The 25,962-nt window shown below is 39.5% G+C and overlaps 1 protein-coding gene across 1 annotated transcript in view; it reads right to left on the bottom strand.

Moving 5' to 3' along the window:
• The window catches only part of PIANP (PILR alpha associated neural protein), a 49,632-nt gene extending 23,939 nt beyond the window's left edge, over nucleotides 1-25,693 (bottom strand). The window contains exon 1 of the mRNA XM_070935350.1: nucleotides 25,614-25,693. The gene's annotated coding sequence lies outside the window, so the exon portion shown is untranslated. The remainder of the gene's footprint in view (nucleotides 1-25,613) is intronic.
• Nucleotides 25,694-25,962: the final 269 nt, after the last annotated feature.

Raw genomic sequence — 25,962 nt, 5'->3', positions numbered from 1 at the left:
TAGCAAAGTGAACCCAATTAAAGGGAGGGAGGGAGGGAGAGAGAGAGAAGGAAAGGATGAGTGGAGGGAAGAAAGGAAAGAGGGAGGAAAGGAGGAGGGAGAAATGGAGGGAGGAAGACAGGAACAGGAAGTAAAGAAGAGAGAGGGTAGAAGGGATGAAAGTAGGAAGGAAGGAACAAGGAGGAAAAGATGGAAGATTTCTGATGGTCCCTGACAGTTCCCACAAGGAATCTCAATAGCGAGGTTGACAGGAACTTGAAAGTCATATTGGCTCCCGCTGATTTTTTTCCTCTGAAATCATTCAACAGGTCAAAGACTGTCCAATGGAGAAATAAAATGTAAGACATGTAAATGCTAATCTATTTTGAATAATGAATGTGTCTTAAAATAAGTGACAATAGCTCTATGTAATAGGATATGTCTGCCTATTTTGTTACATGCAGATGATAGCTGGGTATGTCAGGAGAAAATATAAGTTGCATGTAATGAGAATGGATTATTTTTAAAAAGTGTAATAAAGCAAGGAGAGATAGGGTCAAGAGTGAACGAGTGATGAATGAATGTGGTTTGAATACAAAAAATGTGTAAGAAATAAATATGCAGAGGGATTTGATGCTATTGGGAATAAGTGAAGTTCAAATCACAAAATTAATATAAAGAGCAAGAGTGAATTATTTGATAGAAAGGGAAGAAAGTGAGAAAAAGAGTGATGCGTTTAAAGAACAAAAGGCAACCTATGAATTGGTGCATCAACATGGTGGAAGCAAGGATGTTTTGCATGGCTTGGAAAGGAGGTGTGTAGGGAAATGTGTTGTGCAAACTAGATTTAATCTTTTATCTCCCGCTGCTATTTTTTTTTCTTACTCTCACTCCTTTTTTTTGTGCTTTCCATAACATTGCTGGACTTGAAAGGGAATAGCATAATGCATATGCTATTTTAGATATTTGAGAATCAAAATCCTCTGCAGAATAGCGCAGAAATCTATCAGAGGGTCCCACTCTAGTTTCATCTGCCCATCCCAATATGCAAAGAAGGAATATTAATTCTCCTTTCTCATCCCCTCATTTATTTTTCCCAAGTGTAGACATTTAGCATCCTTTCTAGGCAATTACTTTCCACTGATTTAACACAGACTGTTTTCCCCAATATTAGCTAAAAGCTTCAAAGACAAAGCTTCCCGCAACTCTAGTGCCTTGTGATGGCATGGTCTGATTTAATCTACCGATTATTCACTTCTTAATTCTGTTTTGGTTTTCTTGCTTTTCTTAATGGGCAAAAATCACCTTCAGATTCCTAATATATTGTGGACAGGGTTTTATTTTTAGTGCTGTACTAGCTGAAATATCAATGCAATGTCTTATAAGTCATAATGTTGTGCAAAGGGAGGTGTATGTGTGTGTATGTGAGAGAGAGGGGGGAGGGAGGGAGGGAGGGAGAGAGAGGACAGGGAGAGAGAGTGCATAACCAGAGGCTGAGAGAGCTTCATCGTTGCTTTGGAAAAAAAGGTGTGTTTTATGCTTGAAAAGAGGCAAACTGACTTGAGGAAAGGATTAACCTAAGATGATATAAGTCGCATGGGTGCCAATCCTTTCTGCTTCTCCTGATCTCTCATCATTCTATCTACATCTACAGGGTTACTTATGTTCTATGCTGCATGCAAAGCAGAAGGTGAAGCAATGTAGACAATGGGAAGACATATGGCAAAAATGGCTTTTGGGGGCATTGCTGCTATGAAGGAATGATCTTGCTGTCTTTCTGTAGAACTGTGGTTGAATTACCATATGTAATCTTGCTCATGCACATGTGTAATGCTGCCATATGTTTCTTTAAGCTCATAGAAGTCATTTGTCATGTAATATCATCCCAAATGAATTTTTTATTATGGGCCATTCAGAACCCCCTAACTGAGAGTTAACACCTTGAGAGGAGGCCTTCAAAGTGTTTCCTTATCGTTCTTCCTCCTGCAGTGAAATGCAAGGATTGCTTGTTGGAATAACAATTAGAGACTTGGAATAAGTCGTATATCAAAGCTGTTATGTTGCATTTCAAGGAATGCACCTGTAATCTTTTCACGCCATGAAAGATATTGAAGTTCAACTTTTGTGGTTATCTTGTTTCTTTTATCAATGGCAAACCAATTCTTTCTGTAGACTGCTTCCCATCTTCTGGGACTGTGCTCACCTTCTCACTCTCTCTGATCAACATTTCATATAATATCTATTTCACCTTGTGGTTCTTGCTGTTCTCTCACCTGAGTGCAAAAGACAAGAGACTCCCTGGAATCTCTTTCAGACTAATAAAAGCTTGTTCGGACTTCTCTGGTTTGTTGGTTTTCTTAGGGAGTTCTTTTGCCATGACAAAAAGATGCATGAGTGCACACTACCTATCTGAGCAGTGTAGCAGGAGAAGCATTTTCTCTCTGCAGAAATTTTTAAAAAGGTACTCATAAAAAGGAAAAAGGGGAAAATAAAATTTCAATGGCAGAGCTTAGAGAGAGAAGGAAAAATGCACCACTTCCCAGAAATGCCAATGACATTCTGCTATAACAATGACGTTCACAATGCTGCATTCAATAAAATACTCCAGTGTAAATAAAACATATTATTGGTATGTGTATAATAAATTAACCCAAAAAAACAGATCTCTGCTCCTTGCCTGAAGAGATTTGTAGCTAAAACCTCTGACTAAGATTTAGTTTTAATAATACATCATGAATGGCCCTGTATGGAAACCTACAAGCATCCGTCTGCATTAAGACATTCAGCCACTTTTCATTCTGGATTCTGCTTTTCAGATCAGTAAGCTGCAAAAAACAGAGAAGGAGAAGAATGCACAAGACAAGGGAAAGGGAAAAAAAGAATCTGGGCAGACGTATATCCCTTTACCTACATTAATATTTGAGGTGAAGGTGGAATAACAGTGTTTGAGAAAAGACTCTTCAGAAAATATATGCTCCTCATTTCAAGCTTTAGATGTGAGATTGCTTGGATAAAAGTTTATCTCCACAGAGAGATCAAAAAGACTAACCTGGAATCTTATGGCAACTTAAAGGCTAAAATGTAAGCTTTCGTGAATCACATACATTTCATCAAAAATATAGGTAAATTCCCATGAGAAGGGTGAGGGAAAGGAGTGATAAGGAAGAATTTTTGCAGTGGGGAGGGAGGCAATGATACAGAATTATTTAGATAGTAATCATAAATAAAGTTGCACAGTGTTTCTCAACCTTCACAATTTTAAGATGTGGGGACTTCAAATCCCAGAATTCCCCATACTCGCTGGGGGATTCTGGGAATTGAAGTCCCCACATCTTACAATTGGCAGGGTTGAGAAACATTGAAATACAGGAAGTCCTTGCTTAGAGACAATAGGGACCAGCAACTCAGTTGTTAAGCAAAGTGATTGCCAAGTGAAACCATAACTGCGCTCATGATCTTACTTCAGCTTTCCTTTACAGACCCGTAAAGGTCAAAAATGCAAGGATTGATTGTAAAGTAGCTTTTTTTTAATCACCACTGCAACTGTGAATGGTCACTAGATGAGGACCACCATAGTGATTTGGACTATTCATTGGATTCCATCAGTAGCGTTGGGGATTTCCCATAAAAGCCAGAAAGACTTTTAACCCTATACCTGCTGTTAATGCAGACAAAATAGCCATAACTCTATACTGCTATTAGAGCCTTCTAAATTATATACTGCTGCTTAATTAATTCTAGTAGGGCAGGGTGATTTGTGACCTTTTTTCAATTTGATTGATGGCGATGGTTACAGTTACTCTAATGTGAGCTGTTAAAGCTGATATCATTAATAGTGATATTTTTTCCTTTGGCTTCTGATTGTAGAGTTGTATGTCACCCAGCAGTGCTGCAGTCACTGAGGTAGCCTCTAAACTGGATGAATTTTAATAAGGTTGAGAAAATAAAACCCCTCCATTTCTTCCAACCTTTGGGAGAAGTGTCTTCTGTTTCCAATCCATTCTCAGGTTGCATGGCTGGTAGAAAAATAATCACCATTAGAACAAAGTACATGCCTCACATTTAAAGCTTTGTGGGCTTATTTATAGGCTGAATGATTAAACAAGATTCTGTAAGAAAGAAATTGTTCCTGCATCTACTAATAGTTTTCCAACTCCCACACATGGCAGGAACATCAAATGAAGAAGTCAGTGTTTGGTACCTCCTGAGCTCAGAAAGAGGCAGGTTGCATTTTCCAGCTATCCCTTATAGGATGCTGAATTGGGGGTTTTGAAGATGTTGCGTTTGTCTTGATTTATATAGCAATGAGTTTGGTAGGATGGAGAATGTGGGGTAATCAGTTGTGCGCAGTTGTTCATATTCTCTGCTTTTGTGTTTTTATCATTTCTTCCTTAAAAAAAAAAGCATCAATATTTTAACAGGTTAAAAATTTAAAAAGAGCATGCAACTTTCATAGAACACTTTCAAGTTCCTATGCATTATCAGAGCATAATGTATTATCAGTTGCACTAGTGGGGCATAATTCTTACACTGTTTGAAGTCTACTGTCATTCAAGTGATGAGTGTGTCAACAAAGGGGGAAGTGATGTCATGGACTCCAATAACGCAGCAGGTTCCCAGGAAGGAGGAAGCACATTCCAAGGAAGAGGGTTAGACAAGGGACAGCATAGTTCAGAACTAGATATTGAGAACATGAAGGGATTTAGGATAGCCACTCCCTAGAACCTGATGGCGAACCTATGGCACACGTGCCACAGGTGGCATGCAGAGCCTTCTCTGTGGGCACGCCAGCCGTTGCTCCAGCCCAGCTCCACCGTGCATGTGTGCATGCCTCCCACCGGCCAGTTGGTCTTCGGGTCTCTGCTGCGCATGCACAGGGGCGAGGCACATGCACAGGGGAGTGCAGGTTGATGTAGGAGGCTTTCCAGGCCCAAAATAGAGCCTCCTGCATCATTCTAGAAGCCAAAACGAGGCATGGGAGAGCCAGGGCGCATGCATGGGAGGCGAGGGGTTCATGCATGGGGGGCACATGCGCAGGGGGGGACTTGCATTGCATTTTGGGGGTTCAGGCACACATATGTGCATTCGTGCATGCTCGCTTTGGGCACTCGGCACCAAAAAAGTTAACCATCACTGCCCTAGAATCTTCCAGGGTACGTCTATTAAGTTAGGGTAGTCTAGGTTTAGTCTGGCAAGATTCTATCTATCCAGTTTGGGCAAATAAAGACTTTTGGCTGGATTTATATACATTGTTCTTGGGCTATGCTTGACAGCTGTCATCATTCCGTATTTCTGACTTACTTCAGTGGTTGTCATCAGTCTGTTACAGCAAGTGATGTAACTGAACATAGAGTTTATATCTCACATCTCATTTACTGCAACAATCTCCCAGTAAGAATCATTTTCTCAACCTCCTCCTCCTCCTCCCCACCTTCCCCTGTCTAAGGCTGGTGGAAACTTAATACAAGTCCTAAATATAGACCTAAAAATTATTAAGGCAGCAACTAAAAATATAGGCGATTCCAAGCAGGATGGAGGGGTTTTTTTTGGTTTTGTTTTTTGTAAAATTAGGATATTCAAAGCTGATAAATTCAATATTCCATGCAAGAAGATTTGTTAGTATGTATTCAGAAATCCCACAATATTTTTACCTGCTCATTTTCAACTATTTTTTAATGACATATTCCCCCAGTTTTTTATTACTACCACATGATAATTTTTACAGACGTTCATGAATAATTTTGGCAACTATGTTATATCACTGTTTATAATTAGCTTGTACAATCTTCTTGCATAGGCTGAGTATGTGATCTTCTTCTCCTTCTCCTTCTCCTTCTCCTTCTTCTTCTTCTTTTATTCTTATTATTTACACAAGAATGTGAAGTCACATCCAGTTCTTTAGATGATGTTAGTCTTTGTTTCTTTTCTTTTTGTCCATATTTAATATTACAATTGTTTAATTTTCCATAATTAGTCTCTTTGTCTTTGTCTTCTTCATTATCCATCTCTCTTTCTTGTTTCTCGTTAGTCATTTCCTTTTCATCTTTAGTGCATTCTAGTTCTGTCTTTGCCTCCTCAGATTTCGATTTTCCATGCAAATTTATAATCATTTCTTTTATTTCCAAACACATCGTCTTTATCAGTTCATTAAGTTCCTGTTCCATTTTATTCTTTCCGGGTTGAATTATTCTAGCTTTAAATTGCATTAAGATCCTTCTTTTATAATCATCAAAGTCTATCCTCTTGTAGGCAAAACGTATCCTCCTTAGTTCTCACCAGTTATCTTTTTTTAAAAGTTCAAGGTTTTAAAAGTAAAACAATTCCATGTCATGCTCTTCCTTCTCCTGCAAATGTCTCTCTATAATCCACAGTTTCACTTGTCTAATTAACAAATCGCCATTTTATATGTAATCCACATCCGTGTTTACCGAGTCATAAAAGAGAAAAAATCCAGTTTTCACATCTTCTTTCACCTTTATATATCACCAATCAGTTTATAATCCAATCCAAATTGAATCCAAGTTCCAGATTTACATTTCCATTTGTCAATCACTTTTAATTCTTTATTTGGGTTCTTCTATGGCGCGCTTGTCATTCTCACTTTCTCTTTCCATCAGCCATCTCCCCCCACCGCTATTTAGCGCTAGAGAAGACAAAAATCCCACTATCCTGGACGGAAGCAATAATTACAATCATACCCAAAGATGACACTGATCACCAATTAATTCAAAATTATAGACCAATATCTCTACTGAATACAGATTATAAAGTATTTGCAATAATTATAGCAGAAAGAATCAAAAAATTACTGAATAACTACATTCACCGGGACCAAAATGGATTTCTGCCAGGCCGCCAAATCAAGAACAATATGAGAGGAATAATAAATGCACTCAAATATTATGAAGCACACCCAGAGAAACAAGCTTCACTGGTTTTCCTCGATGCCCAAAAAGCATTCGATAACTTAAATTGGAAATTTTTAAAAGGGCAATTAGAGATTATGCAATTCGGATCAAATCTTGAAAAAATTATAGGAGAAATATACACAAAGCAAACAGCAAAAGTAATACTAAGTGACGATATGACAGATCAATTCGATATAACAAAAGAGGTTAGGCAAGGCTGTCCACTTTCTCCACTATTGTTTATTTTAACACTGGAGATCCTGTTAAAAAAAATTAAAGAACACCAAGAAATTAAAGGGTTAAAAATAAGACGAGAGGAATACAAGGTCCAGGCTTTTGCCGATAACCTTGTATTTATAACAGAAGAGCCACTGGAAGTAGTGCCAAAACTGTTTAAGAAAATAGAGGAATTTGGAGAGGTGGCTGGCCTAAAAATAAATAGAAATAAATCGAAACTAATAGTTAAAAATCTTACGAAAACTCAGGAGACAGAACTGGAGAATAGTATACAAATCCAAATAATGAAGAAAATAAAATATTTAGGGATCTGGCTGTCACCAAGAACCTCGTCAATAAAAGAAAATAACTATGATAAATTAATAACACAGATAAAAAAAGATGTGGACAATTGGAAAAACCTACAGATTTCATTAATGGGAAGAATTTCCACTATTAAAATGAATACCCTACCAAAATTACTGTATCTGTTCCAGGTTGTCCCAATAAAATTAGAGAAAAACTTCTTTGAAACTTTAAATAAGATGATTTCCAAATTCATATGGCAGGGGAAACGACCACGAATAAAACTTCTCCAGGACACCAAGGAGAGGGGAGGAACAGCACTTCCAGATTGGGAACTTTATTATCAAGCGGCGGTGTTATCATGGGTTAAAGACTGGATGGAGCTGGAAAACAGCAGAATATTAACAATTGAAGGGCATGACCTACAAGTGGGCTGGCACTCCTTTCTATGGGACGAAAAATATAAAACACATATTTATTTTAAGAGACACACAATTAGGAACCCATTATTATTAATCTGGCTCAAAATTAAAAAGCAACAGTACACAAAAATCCCATTCTGGCTTTCACCATCAGAAGCGATAAGACACCCAAATTTAACAGAACCCAAAAATATAATCAGATATAAAGATTTAATTGACTATCAAGGGAAATTGAAAACTAAACAACAACTGGAAGCAGATCTAAACAGAGAAATTGATTGGTGGTCCTTCTCACAGATTCAATCCAAACATAAGGAATATATAAAAACATATGAAATTTATAAAGAAAAACAAGAATTAGATAAAATTATATTAGACTCAGAAGAGAAATTGATTAGTAAAATTTATAAATTCTTGTTGAGGTATAAGATGGAGGAGGAAACAGTTAAGAATACAATGATTAAATGGATGCAAAACTTTAAATATTCAATAGATCTGGAGAAATGGGAAGAGCTTTGGCAATTGAATAGGAAAGTAACATTAGCGGTGGCATACAAGGAAAACCAGCTGAAGATGTTTTACAGGTGGCATATGCCGCCCAAAAGGCTGGCTAAAATCCATCCGAAAAATAGCCCACTATGTTGGAAATGTAAAAACTCACAAGGTACCTTTTACCATCTATGGTGGACGTGCCCAGCGGCAAAGAAATTTTGGTCCAATATCAAGAAATGGCTGGAACAAATTACTAATCTACAAATAGACAAGAAGCCAGAAACTTTTTTGTTGGGAATCTTTACAAAAACATACCCTAAAGAAATAAAATACTTGTTGATACATATTCTAACTGCAGCGCGGATAACCTATGCCAAAAACTGGAAACAGGAAAAGATCCCAACAAAAGAAGAAGTAATGGACAAAATTACTCAGTGCGCTGAAATGGATAGACTAACAAAAGAACTAAAGGAAAAAGAAGAGACAGAGTACTATAAAATATGGGATAAATGATACCAATGGTACGTCACTATTGAAGAAACACAATTAGAAGAAAGATAGAATAGAAATGTAAATATGTATACAAATAATTCCCTACGGGTGGATAAATTTATAGAGGGAAACTTAAAAAGAAAGATATAATCTCAATATATATTATATAGATTACTAAGGGGGGAATTTTTAGGGGATGAAAGTAAGGGGGGGAAATGAAAAAGAAAATTATTAGAGTAAGATTAAGGGGAATAACTATAACCGTACTAATTGGAAAATTAATACGAAACAAATGCTTCAAAAGTTTAATTTATTTACATGTTGTTTGTTGTGTAAATGTTTTTATATGTGTTTTTATATGTGTTTTATATGTGTTTTAATAAAGTTTATAAATTAAAAAAAAAGACCTAAAAATTATTAAGGCAGCAACTAAAAATATAGGCGATTCCAAGCAGGATGGAGGGGGTTTTTTTGGTTTTATTTTTTGTAAAATTAGGATGTTCAAAGCTGATAAATTCAATATTTTGAGATGTTGAGGAAGTCCTTTAGGTATTGTTCTGAAGGCTCCAATCATGACAGGGATAACAATGGATCCCACCGCCCCCCCCTCCCCCCCTCCCCGTTAGCATTCGATTTTGATCTGCAAGTTCCGGTATCTTGTAATTTTATCCAATTGTTTTTCCTCAATCCTAGCATCACCCAGAATAGCAACATCGATGAAACAGATTTTCTTCTTTTCAAAAGCTGTTATATCAGGCATGTTACAAAGAAGGTCTATCTATATGGATCTTAAAGTCCCTTAAGATCTTAACCCACTCATTTTCCAGAAACATCTCAACTTGATAGTCCCAGTAGCTTTAACTATATTCAAATCCAAACCTCTGGCAAAGCTTCCAATAAATAATTCTGGCAACTTGGTCATGAAGTTGCTTATAGTCAATTTGTGAAATTTTGCTGCAGCCATTGATCAAACAGCCAATTATTATTATGGTTTGTCCTACAATCAGCCATTTTTATCCACCTTTTGAATCCTTCCCAAAGACCTGGGATAGGGAGATGTTGTTTGATGATATAATCATCATCACAGGTTGTAAGCTGTTCCAAATAAAGCTGCCTTTTGCAATTGACAGATGGTGATTCTGTCAATGCTGATGGTGTTCAAGTGATGCTCCAGATGTTTCTGGGATTGCACCCAAGGCATTTATTATTACTTGTACTATCTTTGTCTTCTCTTGCCACAGTCATTCTACTTCTATGTGCAGTCTTTGTACAGTATTTTGTGATTTTCTCCAGTTCTTTTTCTTATCCTCTACTGTCTCCAGGTATTAACATAACCACTATCCATTCTTTTTTGACTTTCTTATCAATAGTAATTAAGTCTGAAGTGTTATGTGGCAGATGCTTGCTTGTTTGAATTCTAAAGTCCCAGAGCACTTCAGCTTCTTCATTTTCTATTACTTTTGTCTATTTTGTGGTCCCATTAGTTCTTGCCTGTAGGCAAATGATATTTCTTGCAGATACAGTACAGTATTCCAATGCACCATTGTTGCTACTTTGTCATGCTGTTTTCTATAGTCAATCTGTGTGATCTTCTTGCAGCAGCATACTAGACGGTTTGCTGTTTCTTCAGCTTCCTGGCAGAGGTGGCATTTGCTCTCTGTTGTTGTCTTCTCAATATTGGTTTTGCATGTGTTTATTCTTAAGGCTTGGTCTTGTGCAGCCCCTCTGTCTCTTTCTTCAATTTTCATGCTTCTAACCTTATTGTTATCTATTTGCCTGCTATTTTTTATGTACTGGTCAGGTAATACCTTTTTCATGAGTTATTATTATGTTCCATTGCACATAGACTACTACTGTATATATGGACAACAATATGAGATCACAGCTGCCAGTTCTTTAGCTGATCTTGGTCTTCATAGACATCAAATTCTTCCCAAGAACCTGGGATCTCATAATGTATTGGCATAGTATATGTGTGGATCCACGCAGGGTGGCCAACTGTATTAATGCAAAGATTTTCTAAGTAATGTCCAATATTTTTTTGGTATGGCATCCACTGTCAATAACCACTGGCACTCTAAGGACGGGTTATGCCATAATCTTTCAATTTTGATTTTTAGATCTTGATAATGTGTGAACTTCTCCAATTTTCTGTCTTGTATTCTATTATTTCCTGGCATTGCAACATCAATTATCAACTCTTTCTTATTTTCAGCCACAGTTAAATCTGGTGTGTTATGAGCCAAGATTTGTTAGTATGTATTCAGAAATCCCACAATATTTTTGCCTGCTCATTTTCAACTATTTTTTAATGACATATTCCCCCAGTTTTTTATTACTAGCACATGATAATTTTTACAGACATTCATGAATAATTTTGGCAACTATGTTATATCACTGTTTATAATTAGCTTGTACAATCTTCTTGCATGGGCTGAGTATGTGATCATCTTCTTCTTCTTCTTCTTCTTCTTCTTCTTCTTCTTCTTCTTCTTCTTCTTCTTTTATTCTTATTATTTACACAAGAATGTGAAGTTACATCCAGTTCTTTAGATGATGTTGGTCTTTGTTTCTTTTCTTTTTGTCCATATTTAATATTACAATTGTTTAATTTTCCATAATCAGTCTCTTTGTCTTTGTCTTCTTCATTATCCATCTTTCTTTCTTGTTTCTCGTTAGTCATTTCCTTTTCATCTTTAGTGCATTCTAGTTCTATCTTTGCCTCCTCAGATTTTGATTTTCCATGCAAATTTATAATCATTTCTTTTATTTCCAAACACATCGTCTTTATCAGTTCATTAAGTTCCTGTTCCATTTTATTCTTTCCGGGTTGAATTATTCTAGTTTTAAATCGCATTAAGGTCCTTCTTTTATAATCATCAAAGTCTGTCCTCTTGTAGGCAAAACGTATCCTCCTTAGTTCTCACCAGTTATCTTTTTTTAAAAGTTCAAGGTTTTAAAAGTAAAACAATTCCATGTCATGCTCTTCCTTCTCCTGCAAATGTCTCTCTATAATCCACAGTTTCACTTGTCTAATTAACAAATCGCCATTTTATTTGTAATCCACATCCGTGTTTACCGAGTCATAAAAGAGAAAAAATCCAGTTTTCACATCTTCTTTCACCTTTATATATCACCAATCAGTTTATAATCCAATCCAAATTGAATCCAAGTTCCAGATTTACATTTCCATTTGTCAATCACTTTTAATTCTTTATTTGGGTTCTTCTATGGCGCGCTTGTCATTCTTACTTTCTCTTTCCATCCGCCATCTCCCTCCACCGCTATTTAGCTGTAATTTCCATGCCGGGGTAATTTTAGTAATTGTTTAGTAGTTGAAAATATTTAGAATTTCCTTTTTATTGTCTGTGGGTTAACCGATCACTCACCCAACACCAGCACTCTGTCCAAATCTTCCCTCCTGCACATCGCTTGCTCCAGAGGCTCCAGCTTCATGGCGATTCACTCTGATCGCCACCCCCCATCACCGACTTGGAGTGAGTTTCTCGGGATATCCAAGGGACTTGCCTGTCCCTCTTTAGACACCGAGCTGCCTCTCTTTCTTCGCTGTCCCTACAGGACAGCTTCAGTCCGAAGACCCTCCAGTGACAGTTCGTCTGGCTGGATTTTGCCGACCTCGTCGGAGCCCGACATTTTTCCCAGCCAGTACCGCTGTGCCGCTTCCGGATTCCAGATGATGTTGGTCTTCATGGACATTGAGTTATTCCCAAGAACCTAGGATAGTGTAATGCAGGAGTGTCAAACTCAATTTCATTGAGGGCCACATCAGGTTTGTGTTTGACCTCAAACACAGGGGGGCCGGGGTGGGTGTGGTCAAGGTGGGTGTGGCCAGCATGACATCACTTGTGTTGGGGGGCACCAGTTGTGGCCCAAATGGTCTGCCAGCAAAAAAAGGCTCCCAAGCTCCATTTTTGGCAGCGACGTCCTCCGACAACCTTCTGCCAGTGAAAGTGGAACTCAGAGGGGCTGTACATGGTCCATGTGAGCTCCCTTTTTGGCTGGCAGAGGCACCATGGGCCAGTCCTTCGCCATTTCCAGGGTGGCTCCATGAGCCAGATCTAATCACCCCACGGCCTGGATCTAGCCCCCAGGCCTTGAGTTTAACACCCTTGGTGCAGGGGTGAAATGCTAATGGTTTGCTACGGTTCAGGTGAACCGGTAGTGATAAAACTACTGGTTCAGATGAACTGGTAGTAAAAAAACCAAAAACAAAAAAAAACCTGGTTTTGGTTCTGTTTAGCTAACAGTTCGGGCAAACTGGTAGTTAAAAAATGCTACAGGTTCTTCCAAACCGGTATTTCCAACAATCAGCTATGCAGCAGGGTTTAAATCACGCACCACAGCTGATCCCTCCCTCACTTCTACTTACCTTCCCAAGCCTCCTTTTGGTGCGCACTGTGCATGCGTACACAGTGTGGATTTGGCACGCATGCACAGCCAGCAAACCAGTAGCAAACCGGTTCGGATTTCACCAGTGCCCTGGTGTAATGTATCCACATAATATATGTGTGGATACAAGCAGCATGGCCTTTTATAACTGATAGATGGAAATTTTGTCAATGCATAGTTTCTAATTTCTATCCAAGATTGTTTGGTATGACCTCCAGTGTGCCTGGAACCACCACAGTCATCTTATGTCATAGTCTTTCAATTTTGGTTTTCAGACCTTGTTACTTTGTGGTCTTACTATGGCTGGTCACACAGCCAGCCCGATGTTTAGACTAGAATTGGCATTTTTATCCATCTATCGAGACCTTCACAAGGAACTGGAATAGGTAAATATTGTTGTTCGTTAGTGTTGTTGTTATTATTATTATTACTATATACACAAAAATGTCACAGCTACCAGTTCTTTAACCAGTGTTGGCCTTCAAATGCATTGAGTTCTTTCCAGGAACCTAGAATGTCATAAAGTATATGTGCAGCTCCAAGAAGTATGGCGTTTTGTAACTTACTGATGCAAATATTGTGGAAATGAAGATTTTTTTTGGTATGGCAGGCAGTATGCCACTGGGACGAGCAGTTCTTTCTCTTCCTTTCTGCTGTCTCCTTGTACTTATTTTATTATGATATTTTATCCTGCCTTTTTAATATATATGACCCAAAGTATGGCAAACAATATTCCTTCTTCCTATTTTCTGACAATGACAACCCTGTGGGATGGGCTGGGCTGAGAGAGAGAGAATGACTGGCCCACAGTCACCCAATGGCCTTCATGCCTGATGGAAGCCTAGAACTCACAGTCTCCAGTATACCAAGCTGGCCCTCTAATGCAGGGATCTCCAATCTTGGCAAATTTAAGCCTGGCGGACTTCAACTCCCAGAATTCCCCAGCCAGGCTTAAAGTTGTCAAGGTTGGAGACCCCTGCTCTAATGAACTCTGAGTTCTAATGAACCCTTCCTGCCTGGATGCAACCTTTTTGTCTGTCAATGGCTTCTTCTGTTTCATCGATCCAAAATACATGAATATGTGCATTTTCTGCCATGTTTTATTTATTACCTTCATTATTTTACCTTACATACATCATCTATCCTTTTCTCATTGCCCTCTGATGACCTAAAGAAATAAGTTTTTGTTCTGCTTACGGATTTTAAATCATACCCTGTTAAATTACAGGAAAATTGCACATAGAAATTCCCTTCAGGTTTCTTAGGCTTGGCTGGGTCCAACATGCTCAGAGCCTGTCCACACTAAGAATTTATAGCATCGCTCAGTCATCACTGTAGCAACGTAAAAACCTGCCTGCACTATGCTTCTATGTTAGTGTCCCAGCCATGATTTGATGATGCTATAATTTTCTACTGCAAAAGACATCTCACTTTGGGGAGAGGTGTAATTCTTACAAGAAAAATATTCCATGTCCCTTTTTAAAATCATAAACATGCTATTATTTGTTTAATAATGTAATTTAACACATTAAAATATATTGATATATGAGAGGCTTAGTGTGTCAGTTGGAGTGTTGTTCTCTCTACAGAGCTGTATATATTGTATTTTGACATCCTAACACTGTATTTTACAATAGATTTTACACATGGCTTCATAATTCACCCAGGTTATAACTTCTTCCTCTTTCATGTCATAAGAAATGGCAAGAAATTCTGGAAGGAAAACTAACACCAAATCTTACTCTCTCTTATGGTTTCATTTCCAGCACAGATCCTACAAGCCTCTCTTTATGACCACAAAGGGTAAAAATGTGGTTCTTAAAGAGCAAAACAAGAGACGAAATCTGTGCCAGTCATCTGTGGAACTGAAGACAGTTTATAGGACCTGTATTAGATCATAAACTTAATGAAGTCCCGTATCCAGTTAAGTGGCAATCGTGTTTTAAAGAACATAATAATTCTGTACTTTATGTGCATTAAGTACATAACATTATTGATAAATGTTCTGTACAACTTGCACAAAGTAGATGGATTCACACATTGGTTAAGCTCAAACATGAATTCATATGAAATGTTAAGCCAAAATTGTGGCTTTGGCTTAGCAGGTTATGCAAATCTACTTAGTTTATGTTCAAAGTCAGCCAATGGATTTTTTTTTTCAGTTACACCATGGTTATATAAAGCATGGATTTGTGTGAAATTTATGTTTCCTAATATGTGAATGTATAGAGAACGGAGAACTAAAAGCAGCACTTTCTTGATAGAAGATAGGTGCTTTGCCAGCTATCATAAGTTTGGGTTCCTAGCTGATAGAATTAGAATGGGACAAGCTGCTCAATCTATATTCTCGGCTATTAATTTAAGCAAATAAAACTTCCGTAGGTGATAACATGCAAATGTAACCATTTGTGATTTATTCAGTAAACTATGGTTAAACCAATCATTTATTAGTCAGACGTGTGAAGCAAATTATGGCTTCACTATCCCATATTATTGGTGAGTCAATTGTGCGCTGAGCATAATGAATTGTCAATTGATAACTTAGAGTAGATTTTTCTGGCTTGGCCGTATCAAATGAAGTTTTCTAAAATGCTTTCTGACTGCCTCAGCTTTTACCTAGATTTATCACTCTGCCAATGAAAGAAAGTACAGTAGTTAATTTTTACTCTACTTGAATCCTGAGACATACATAAATAAATACATTTGAAATAAATTATGCTATTTCTGCCCAGATGTGCTGATTTTCCCATGCCTGCTTCAGCTTTTCCAAAAAAAGGGAATTGCACTATGCAGCTTATCATATAAACTAATTTCCCCCCAAAATTTCTTAAAGTTGAGAAGATATGGTCAGATTCCAATTATTTTTTTATGGTACAAACTCAGAAATGCCCATGTATTGTATTATGTTCTGCTGTACTAGGAACTGTTGTGACTGCGTGACTAGGAAAGACAGAATGTTTCTAAAACATATCTGGAACATGTTTATTTTTAAACAATTAATTCAAAACATGGGCTAAAGTGTTATTTCATTTAAAGTGCTACTGAATAAATATTTAAAATTTAATGTATATATTAAAAGAAAGCATGGCCATTGAATATATATGTTTAGAAAATAAACTTGGTGCCAAAATTGGAAAACACACTAATTCTTATAGTTTGTGCCAAATTGCTGCTGCTTCATTTAAGCATGCAAGTATTTTAAATTTTGTCCTATAAATTAATTAGCACAAATTTGGATTTTGACTTGAAACATGAATTCCATTGCTACAATCTTTACCTTTGTTGCCACAAATGTTGTAGCTCAGAACTGCTATAGAGTTGAGCCGTGCAAATTGAAATAATAAACTACCTTAACACTATCACCATTCACACAATCATCATCAGTCAATTACAGCTTCCCTTGGAATAGCTTACATGCTGCGACAATACCTTTAACAACATCAAACAACAACATCTGCCTACCCCAGATCCTTGGGAAGGACACAATAGGCAGATAAAAATGCCAAATTCAATCTAAACATCTAGCTGACTGTGGGACGAACCACAATAAAAATAATACTCGATAGGTGAATAAAAATGTCAAATCCAGTCTAAACAGCTGGTTGACTGTGCAACCAACCATAAACACAACAGACCTGACAGATAAGGCAATTTATAGAGATATAGTAGTATCAATTACCTAAAATGTCAGTCTTCTAACTGAAAAAGATGAAACACAGATGCTAAAGTGAAATTATGTCTCTGTTCCATTCTTTTAATTAAAAGGATTCTGTGAACTTTTAATATAAATTTTAAAAACCAAGGAAAACATAAAGGAATGGTAATCAATAATGTAAATTACAGATAGGCAAACACAGAAACTCCTGCAGCTATAGTTACTAAAGGTGAGCAATAGATCCTCATAATTTTCTGTTAGCACATGAAAATTATAATGTAAATCTTAAAATAGCTTCAATAATATCAGTTTACAAAACAAGAAAATCCCCCCAAATTCTCTCAAGGTACTTAGGAAAAAAACCAAACAAACTAGACATTTTAATGCAAACCACACGTGTGGCAACTTTGCAGCTACAGCTCTCCAAAAAACGTAAATTACCGTCTTCTGGCATCCATAAACTTTTTTTCAATCTCAGTGTAGATGCTCCATAAAAATGGACAGCCCCTCTGCACATAGCATTTGAACCAATCTGGCGTTGTGTCAGGCTTCACACCAGGCATGGTAATAAATCTCAGCACTCCCGACATTCAACCTTTTATTCAGGAATTTGCTAACCACAGAAGCTTCACAGACATGACATGGCTGAGTAAGTTGCTTTATTGCAGATAAGAAAGAAGTAATATATGCACAGAAAATCTGCCTACTGCAGTAAGCAAAAAGCAAGCCCAATGTGCAGCATAGGTCTGCTCTAAAGTTTACATTTCCTTTTGTCTGTTCACATTCATGGACTCCTGACCGTTCTTTTTCTTGGCCTTGAGAACTGCAGATATCTGCTCAATATTTATAAAACAGATTTGTTTGGCCTGAGAATCACCAGCTTTGGCCTTTGCTCATGAATGCTCAGCCACTGTATTCATCCTTCTTGGGCAGCTGAACTGATTTTTGAATATTGCCATTGGGGACCTGGAGGAAGTATTGGATAACTTTTTGGTCAGTCTCACAATCCTCCTTTCAAACTGCCTAGATTGATTTTCCCAGCTAATATAAGCAGGGTGTCTGACTTCGATGCTATCTCAAAATAAATACCTCTTTTGCCTTATGTCGCTTCTGGCTCAAGCGAGCTAGTAATCCTTCCCCACTACCACCACCACCACCACCAACAACAACACATACACACACCGAGGCTCTACACTGCAACTTACAATGGTTGTGGCTGTTGAAAGAAAAGCGTGTGTTGACAACTATGATGTTATGCCACCTTCACAGCTCTCACTGGGTATTTATAAACAGGAAGTATGATAACTTGACAGCCAGTAATTCAGATTTTTCTTAAACGGCCAAATGAACACCACTTGTGCAGAAAGTGCTGGAGAGATACTTTCAAGGGATACACAACAGCATCTGAGCTACAGGGCCCAAACTGTTTTCTGAGGTACCAATGCTTTCCCCCACCCTCCTGAATGAAACAAAAACAAGGGGATTTTTGATGTCCCAGAAGCTGCCATAACTCAAGGATGGGTGAAGGTTTGGTTACCCATCTTTCCATTTCCAAAAGACCCATTTTTGGTCTCTTGCCGTTCCTTGCTGGTTCCCTTCATTCCAACATTTGGGAGAATGTTGGTTGAATGTTTCTATAAAGCATTCCAATATTCTTTTGGGTGACTTAGAGGTGAAAACTGTGGAATTAACCTGAATGAAATTAACCTGAATGAACCACCTATGGTAATACCACATTGAATAGCTACTGTGGGAACAAACATTCACCCTGTTGTATAAGAATCCAGGATTTAATTACCAAAGAAAGTTTTTCTCCATTCCAAGCTTTTAAAAAGTAGTATGAATGTGATCTGAGGCAACCCTGAGGGCATACAAGAGAAAGTCAGTTCTGCTTACTGTTTTCAGAATTGGGATCATTTTAAAATGCCCTCTTTTTTATGCCCATGTCCATGTAGTATTTGCTCCAGAAATTTTCAGAATATGCAATAAATATGGGATTCTTCCTAAAATCTGCTTCAAGACCTACCCCAACCTATCTCCTTAAAAAAAGGAAACAAAAAATGAATCATAGACATGGAGACTTCTTTCTACTGGCATTTTAGGGTATCTGCAGACTGGACTGAATGGTTTGTGCAAATCATGTTAACCTGTGACCTGGCTTTCACCCCATCACATCTTAATTTATTACCTAACAGAGGGCCAGCCTGGTGCCTTTAGCAACTGACCTTTCTCATGGAAGTTCCATTTAGCTACCATAGCAGCCAAGACTAGGATTACCATTAATTTCTCTAATACTCCTTCAAAAAGCAACTAAACTAGTGTTCTCTCTCCATCTTATTTTCTCCATCTCAATTAATTTCATGTGTTCTTCTTTGTAGGATAACCAAACCTTCTTCAAAGGTAACTGGGATAAATTCAGGTTATTTATTATTTATTTAATTCCCCATCCCTTTTTCATGTCTTTCAGAGAGGTAACTGATGAACTCATTCATTTTCTTTGTTGGATGAGTCACTGGAATAAAACATTTGGCCTCGGTTCCTAGATTAAATTTGTCCAAGGCCTGTAGGTGAGAGGAAATAGAGGAGGGTGAACCTTGCCCTACATCTCAGTCTAGCGGGTGAAATCCAGCGGGACATAAGAATTAGTCACCATGTGCCTTCTCTAAGCTCTGTTAAGCAGGCATGTTTATTCCCTCTCACACAGGTTTGGGACTGCAGCTTTAAAAACAGAATTTCAGCAACACCGGAATCGACCTAGGCTGGGAAGTTAAACAGAATCAGATCTAATATTTAGATGTCAAATATCCAGGAAATTCCCAAGATATAGACATTGACTAGGAGGTTGAAAGGCATCCTAGAAAAGGACAAGACAAATTACTTTATTATTATTATTTTTGACAAGAAAACTATGGGGACATATACATGAAATCACCAGGAAAAGTTCAACTGGAAAAAGGTTCCATTTCAGGAACTGAACTAAAAATCAACAAGTTCTCGTTTTGCCTCAGGACCCTCCCCACAATTTGAGAACCACCATCATATTTCTCAGCAAACATATCCAACACACATTCCTCTACCTCCTATTTTCCCCTCAACAGGAACCCTGTGGGGTAGGGTGGGCTGAGAGGGAGTGATTGGCTCAAGGTCACTCGGCTGGCTTTCATGCAGGGGTGAAATCCAAAAATTTTCCCTACTGGTTCTGTAGGCGTGGCTTGGTGGGTGTGTGGCACAGAAAGGATATTGCAAAATCTCCATTCCCTCCCCTCCTGGGGGAAGGATATTGCAAAATCTCCATTCCCACTCCACTCTGGGGCCAGCCAGAGGTGGTATTTGCCGGTTCTCTGAACTACTCAAAATTTCCGCTGCCAGTTCTCCAGAATCTGTTAGAACCTACTGGATTTCACCCCTGCTTTCATGGCTGACTAGAACTCCTGGTTTCTAGCCTTTTGCCTTTATCATTAGGCCAAATTGGCTCTCCAAAAAGGGGTTTTACACGTAATATGAGTATTCAGAAGTGCTATTCAGTACAAAAATCTAAGTGTAATTCCTAGAAGGGAGACAGTTTGGCGCAATGGTTCAGCCACTAGGCTGATAGACCATGAATTCTAATCCTGTCTTGGGCACAAAGCCAGCTAGGAGCTCTTGGGCCAGTCATTCTCCCTCAGCCCTAGGAAGCAGGCAAGGACAAACCACTTTTCAAAATGTTGCCAAGCAAACTGCAGAGACTTCTCCAGGTGGTTGGCTGGAGTCGAGACTAACTCTAAAACACCCATCCACATACACAGGTCCATAGACCTGGGTGTTGCTGCCAGCCTGGCTGAAAAGAGTTACAAACAAACTAGACTACTAGTTTAAGTCACTGAAAACAGTTCTATTGCACCTTTCCAAAGGCATTTTAAGAAGTAAACTGTTCATCATATATGAAAAACTTACCTTTTTGAAGTTTTATAAAGTATTGCATTAGGATCTTTGCTTGGTCACCTTTTTCCAAATTAGCAATTTATCGGATTAGGTACCATTATCAATGCTTTGAGACAAATGAGTGGGCTTTGCCAACTTTTTATGGATGGCAGCTGCTCCCAGTTGTCTGTATTAACAGATTAACAGAGTTGGAAGAGACCTTGTAGGTCATCTAGTCCAGCCCTCTGCCCAAGCAGGAGACCCTACACCATTTCTGACAAATGGCAGTCCAATCTCTTCTTGAAAGTCTCAAGTGATGAAGCTCCCACAACTTTCAAAGGCAAGCTGTTCCATTGGTTGATTGTTCTCACTGTCAGAAAATTTCTCATTTCCAGGTTGAATCTCTCCTCGTTCAGTTTCCATCCATTATTCCTTGTTTGGCCTTCAGGTGATTAGTAAATAGCTTGACCCCTTCCTCTCTGTGGCAGCCCCTCAAATATTGGTACACTGCTATCATGTCTCCCCTGGTCCTTCTCTTCACTAGACTAGTCATGCCCAGTTCCTGTAACTGTTCTTCATATGTTTTAGTCTAAATTTATTAGTCTGGATCAGGTAGGCCAATCAGAAACAGGGATATATTGCAACATCAAATAATCCTTGTTGAGATGGAAGGTTTTGGGCACACCATCTTAATATAATGTATGAACTATGTGCTGGCTAGGAAATTCTGGGAGTTGAAATCCACACATCTTAACAGTTGCCAAGGTTAAAAAAAACATTAGACTTAGAATTAGATTAGCTAATTTCTACTGATACTATTTTTCTCTATTTTTTTTTATTGAAACTACAATCCTATTCCCATTTTGCTAGATACAAGCTTCAATATAAAGGGTCTTCTTTCCGAGTAGATGAATACAAGATTGTGCTGCCAATTCTCTTTTTTTTAAATTTCTCCCACAATACAATCATACTTTGTGGCAACAACTCATTCACAAATCCAACTGAACTGAAAGCCTCTCAGTGCTTTGACAGGCATTGCCTTGTTTTATTTCATATTACAAACAAAGCAAAATTAACAACTGCTTCTTGTTAACTTCATAATATCCATTGCACTCTTTTGATCATTTAGCCCAATGAAAATATCTTTTTAGTCTCAAACCTTATGGAAACTATTTTTGCTGCCTTTCTTTATATCTTTGTTCCCATTTTCTACAAATCAAATTCTACAACATTTGCAGCATATGATTATAGCATCCGCAAATCATATGCATCTTTTTACTCTGAAAATACTTACAATAAGGATTCTTTCCTCACAGTTCCCCCAGCATTTTGCAATGCCTAACACTGAGTTTCATCTGCCATTTTATTGCTAAAGTCACCCAGTTGTGTAATGACCTTCCAGAGACAGCAATCTGTTTTCAAGTGCAAAGCTTTGCCTATTGTGTTTCCAGTTCAATATTCCTTCCTTCCTTCCTTCCTTCCTTCCTTCCTTCCTTCCTTCCTTCCTTCCTTCCTTCCTTCCTTCCTTTCCTTCCTTCCTTCCTTCCTTCCTTCCTTCCTTCTCTCCCCTTCTTTGTTTTGTTCAGTGCTTTCCTTTCTACTCTCCTATTCATATTTTTAGAATCCCACTTGATTTCTTACTCATTTGTCACTCTGCTCTTCAGCATAGCAGTCCTAACAAACAGAGAAGGAGTTGGAGGCATACTGGTCCATTAAGCAGAAAATCTAAAAAGCAATTATGTGTGGGGCTGGGTTGGGGAGACAGAATCTGCTTTTTTTTTTTTTTAAGTACTCCAGATTTTGCCAAATGCTAAAGTTGACCCTGATCAAAACATAACTGGGAGGGGGGGGGAGGTCAGCCCAATGCTCTGGAATATAGTTGCTTGGATCCTCAACTCAACCAAACCTCTCCCCATTAGTAACTGACAAAACAAGAGTCCCTCTTATTCTAGGATGACTTTGTTTTCTTAAGAGACTTTGAAGAATGGTTTTCTGAAAGGCTTCTGAAAATCCATTTGTATAGAATCAACTAGAGCACCTTCTTTTACAGGCTGCCTGAACATCCTCCGAGAATCTGGGGAGATGAGTGAGGTGTCACTTTCCCTTATTAATCCCAGAATTGACAGTTTCCTGACATAACAACATTTATCTATATGTTTTGTGTTTTTGTCTAGGCTTCAGAATTTCTCTGCATTTTCAAGGAAAAACAGATATTTAATTTAGTAGATAAAGATGTAAAATTCAACGCCAGGCAAAAAATTCAGCTGGAGACAAAAGGTATATTGGAAAAAAAAACCTTACAGTTATTCACTTGGTGATTTATACAGGAATGTGTTGGGATTTGCATTTTGAATATTTAAAATAATCTGTGCATGCTAAATTTTTATTCCAACAGAGCTACTTTCAGAATTCAGCCTCCATGGGATTTTTGTCACTGTCAAGACTGACAAAACAAGGAAGAATTCTGACCTGTAGGAGACCAGTTAACCAGCATGTTCCTGGTGTAAGTACAACTCCTTTCATCCTTTTTAACAGTTCTTCTGCAGGAAAATCTCTAGCAAATGATCTCCCATATTACTTAATAGAGGGGAGAAATGTGCCATTTGGATGTTCTGCTTCAGATATCAAAATGTCCGAGGGAGAGCATCGTCCCTGTAAGCTCAGTCAGAGGAAACCACTTGAGTTCCATTTCAGCTCCCTTCTGCTTTTTCCATGGGATGCTCGGATGCTCAATTGTTACACAAATACATTATTATGGGCAGAAACAAAACTATCTCTGAAGCCAAGAAAAGACAAGCAAGTTTCAGTATTCCAAATCCCACATCGGGCAAACGGTTACTTTTCACCAAGACTAGTATGAGCACTAAAAGCCAGTTGCCAAAATATGTGAGTGAGGTTTGCTGCAACAGATCCTGCCGTGTAGCAAAGGAGATAAACATAATAATATAAAAAGATGCCTAAAATGATGTTGCTTGGAGATGTGGGTGTAATTGGGAAACTTCTTTAAAATTTCTTTCCCTCCATAAAATTGATTGGCAGTAAGTCTGGGGCAGAAATGGAAAGGAATTCTTTAACTAACACATAATAAAGTTGCAGGAGTCATCACCACCGCCACATGCAAGCAATCATCTTTAATCTAGTCTTTGTTTAATAAAGAACAGAAAGCAAGTGTAGCTAAGACAAGCCATTGAGAACCTCCACAGTTAGAGGTTCCCAGGCGTTTGCTAGCCAGTTCTGGAAACAATGGAGTCTTGCTTTGAACCAGGCAGGCAATTCTTACAGAGGCTTAAAGAGGCTTGGGGATCTTAGCCTAGGAATAAAATTGTTTGTGTTATTCAAAGTACGGCCCTGCTATATTCCAAGCCAGGCTGTGATTTCATGGTGGTAGTAGTTAATATGCTGTTTAGAGAAATTCAGCAATATTTTCTAGCTGGAATAGTGAGAGTCTGGTAGTCTCTCACCCTACAATAGTGTTGCTGCTGCTGCTGCTGTGAGAAGCAGGAAAGTGTTTTAATCCCAGTGGGGAAAACAGTATGTTTTTCAAGGACTGACAAGAGTGGTCCAGAGTGAATCAGATGGCTTAGAATAGCCTTCTCCAATCCAGAGCCCTCCAGGGAGTTCGGGATCAGGAGATTGTAGGGCGGCAGACTGTAGAAATATGTGAATTTGATTTAAAAAATACCAGACAGGTTTTGTTCTTCCAGAGATTTGGAGGAAAAAAGTTGTAACCCACTGCACTGCAATCTCCTTGGGCAAATAAGTTCCATGTTAACTGCTTGGGAGTAATGTAGGTCTGCTAAGCAAGCATACCTAGAGTCTAGTGAAAATCCTGGAAGCCTAAAGCATTTTCTTTCCCTTAAAAAAAAACCCCGAATTGTTAAATGTGAGGATTAAACCTGCATGATGTCTGAATTTCCATCTGCGTCCACAAGCTATGAAGCTTTTTGAGATGTCCCCAAAGGACGGCCAGGTGGACAGGACCCATATGTGGCACATTCTCTCGGGTACTGGGGCGGAGGTAATTGCCTCACGCCCCTGTGTTGTGTCTGTTTGTCTTCTGGCTTACCACAATTGCTCCTGGGCACAGCAGATCTTGGGCGTCTGTGCACAAGGGATGGAGCCGAATAGGCTCAGGGCACGATTGGCAAGGGCTGCTGGAAAAGGCTAGAAGAGACTGCTAAGTATCACCGCCCAAAGGGTTGCCAAATCGTTGCCGTTCTTTAAGGGACACGTTTTCCCCTATCGCAGACAACATCCTCGATTTCTGCCAGTTTTCACAACACACACGCGCGCACACACACACACACACACACACACACACACACACGCTACACAACAGAACGTCCCTCCTCTTCAGCCCGTCAAGAGCCCCCGATAAGACGCCCCGCGTTCTCCCCCCCGCACGGTCAGCCTTCCCTTGACATCTCTTCCCACCAGAAAAGCCCGCAGAAGCCAGCCGCGGAGCCCACCGAGGAGCCCGGGTGCCCACACTCAGCCGCCTTTCCCTCCAACCTTCCTTCCCCGCGGCTCCTCACGGAGCTCCTGCGCCGGACCGGAGCCCCCCGACCCAAGTCCCCCGGCTCTCCCCACTCCCCTGGCCCCCGAAGACGCCGCCCAGCCCCGCTTGGGAAACGCTGACCTGCGAGGAGCGGCGGCGGCGGCTCCTGTGCAAACAGGAGGCGGCGGCGGCGGCTCGCGGAAGGAAGCCGACGGAGCAGGCGAAGAGCCGCGAGCGAGTGGCTCGCAGTCTCCGGGCAGTGGCGGGCGGGCGGGCGGGCGAGCTCTGCCTTCTCCTCCTCCAAGCCCGGAGGAGCGAGCCAGCCACCAACTCACCTTGGCGGGCGAGCCGAGGGACCCGGCTAGCCGCGGAAGAGTCCAGCTGCCGCTCTCCTTCTCCCAGCTGGCGTCGCCTTTCATGGCCAGGCGGGCTCAGGAGGCAGAGGCGGCGGCGGCGGGCCGGCTCCTCCAGCCTCTTCACTCGCAGCGGCTGCCTCGTCTGTCCGTCTCTCTGTCTGGTTCGCTCACACCTCGGTCCCCGTTAACCCTCCGCCTGCTGGCTAAGCCCCGCTCTGCGCGCCACGAGAGGCCGCCCCCTCGAGCGCCTGCCTTGCGCGTGGGGTGGCTGCTGCTCTGGCTGCTGGCGAGAGACCGAACGGGCGGCGCAGCGGCGGGCAGAGCGGGG

The sequence above is a fragment of the Pituophis catenifer genome, unplaced genomic scaffold (genome assembly GCF_029215685.1).
Source record: "Pituophis catenifer annectens isolate HBS135680 unplaced genomic scaffold, rPitCat1.0.hap2 SCAF_2, whole genome shotgun sequence".
NCBI classification, from domain to species: Eukaryota; Metazoa; Chordata; class Lepidosauria; order Squamata; family Colubridae; genus Pituophis; species Pituophis catenifer.
Note: the sequence above shows the minus strand (reverse complement) of the source record. Positions and strands in the feature narration are given on the sequence as shown.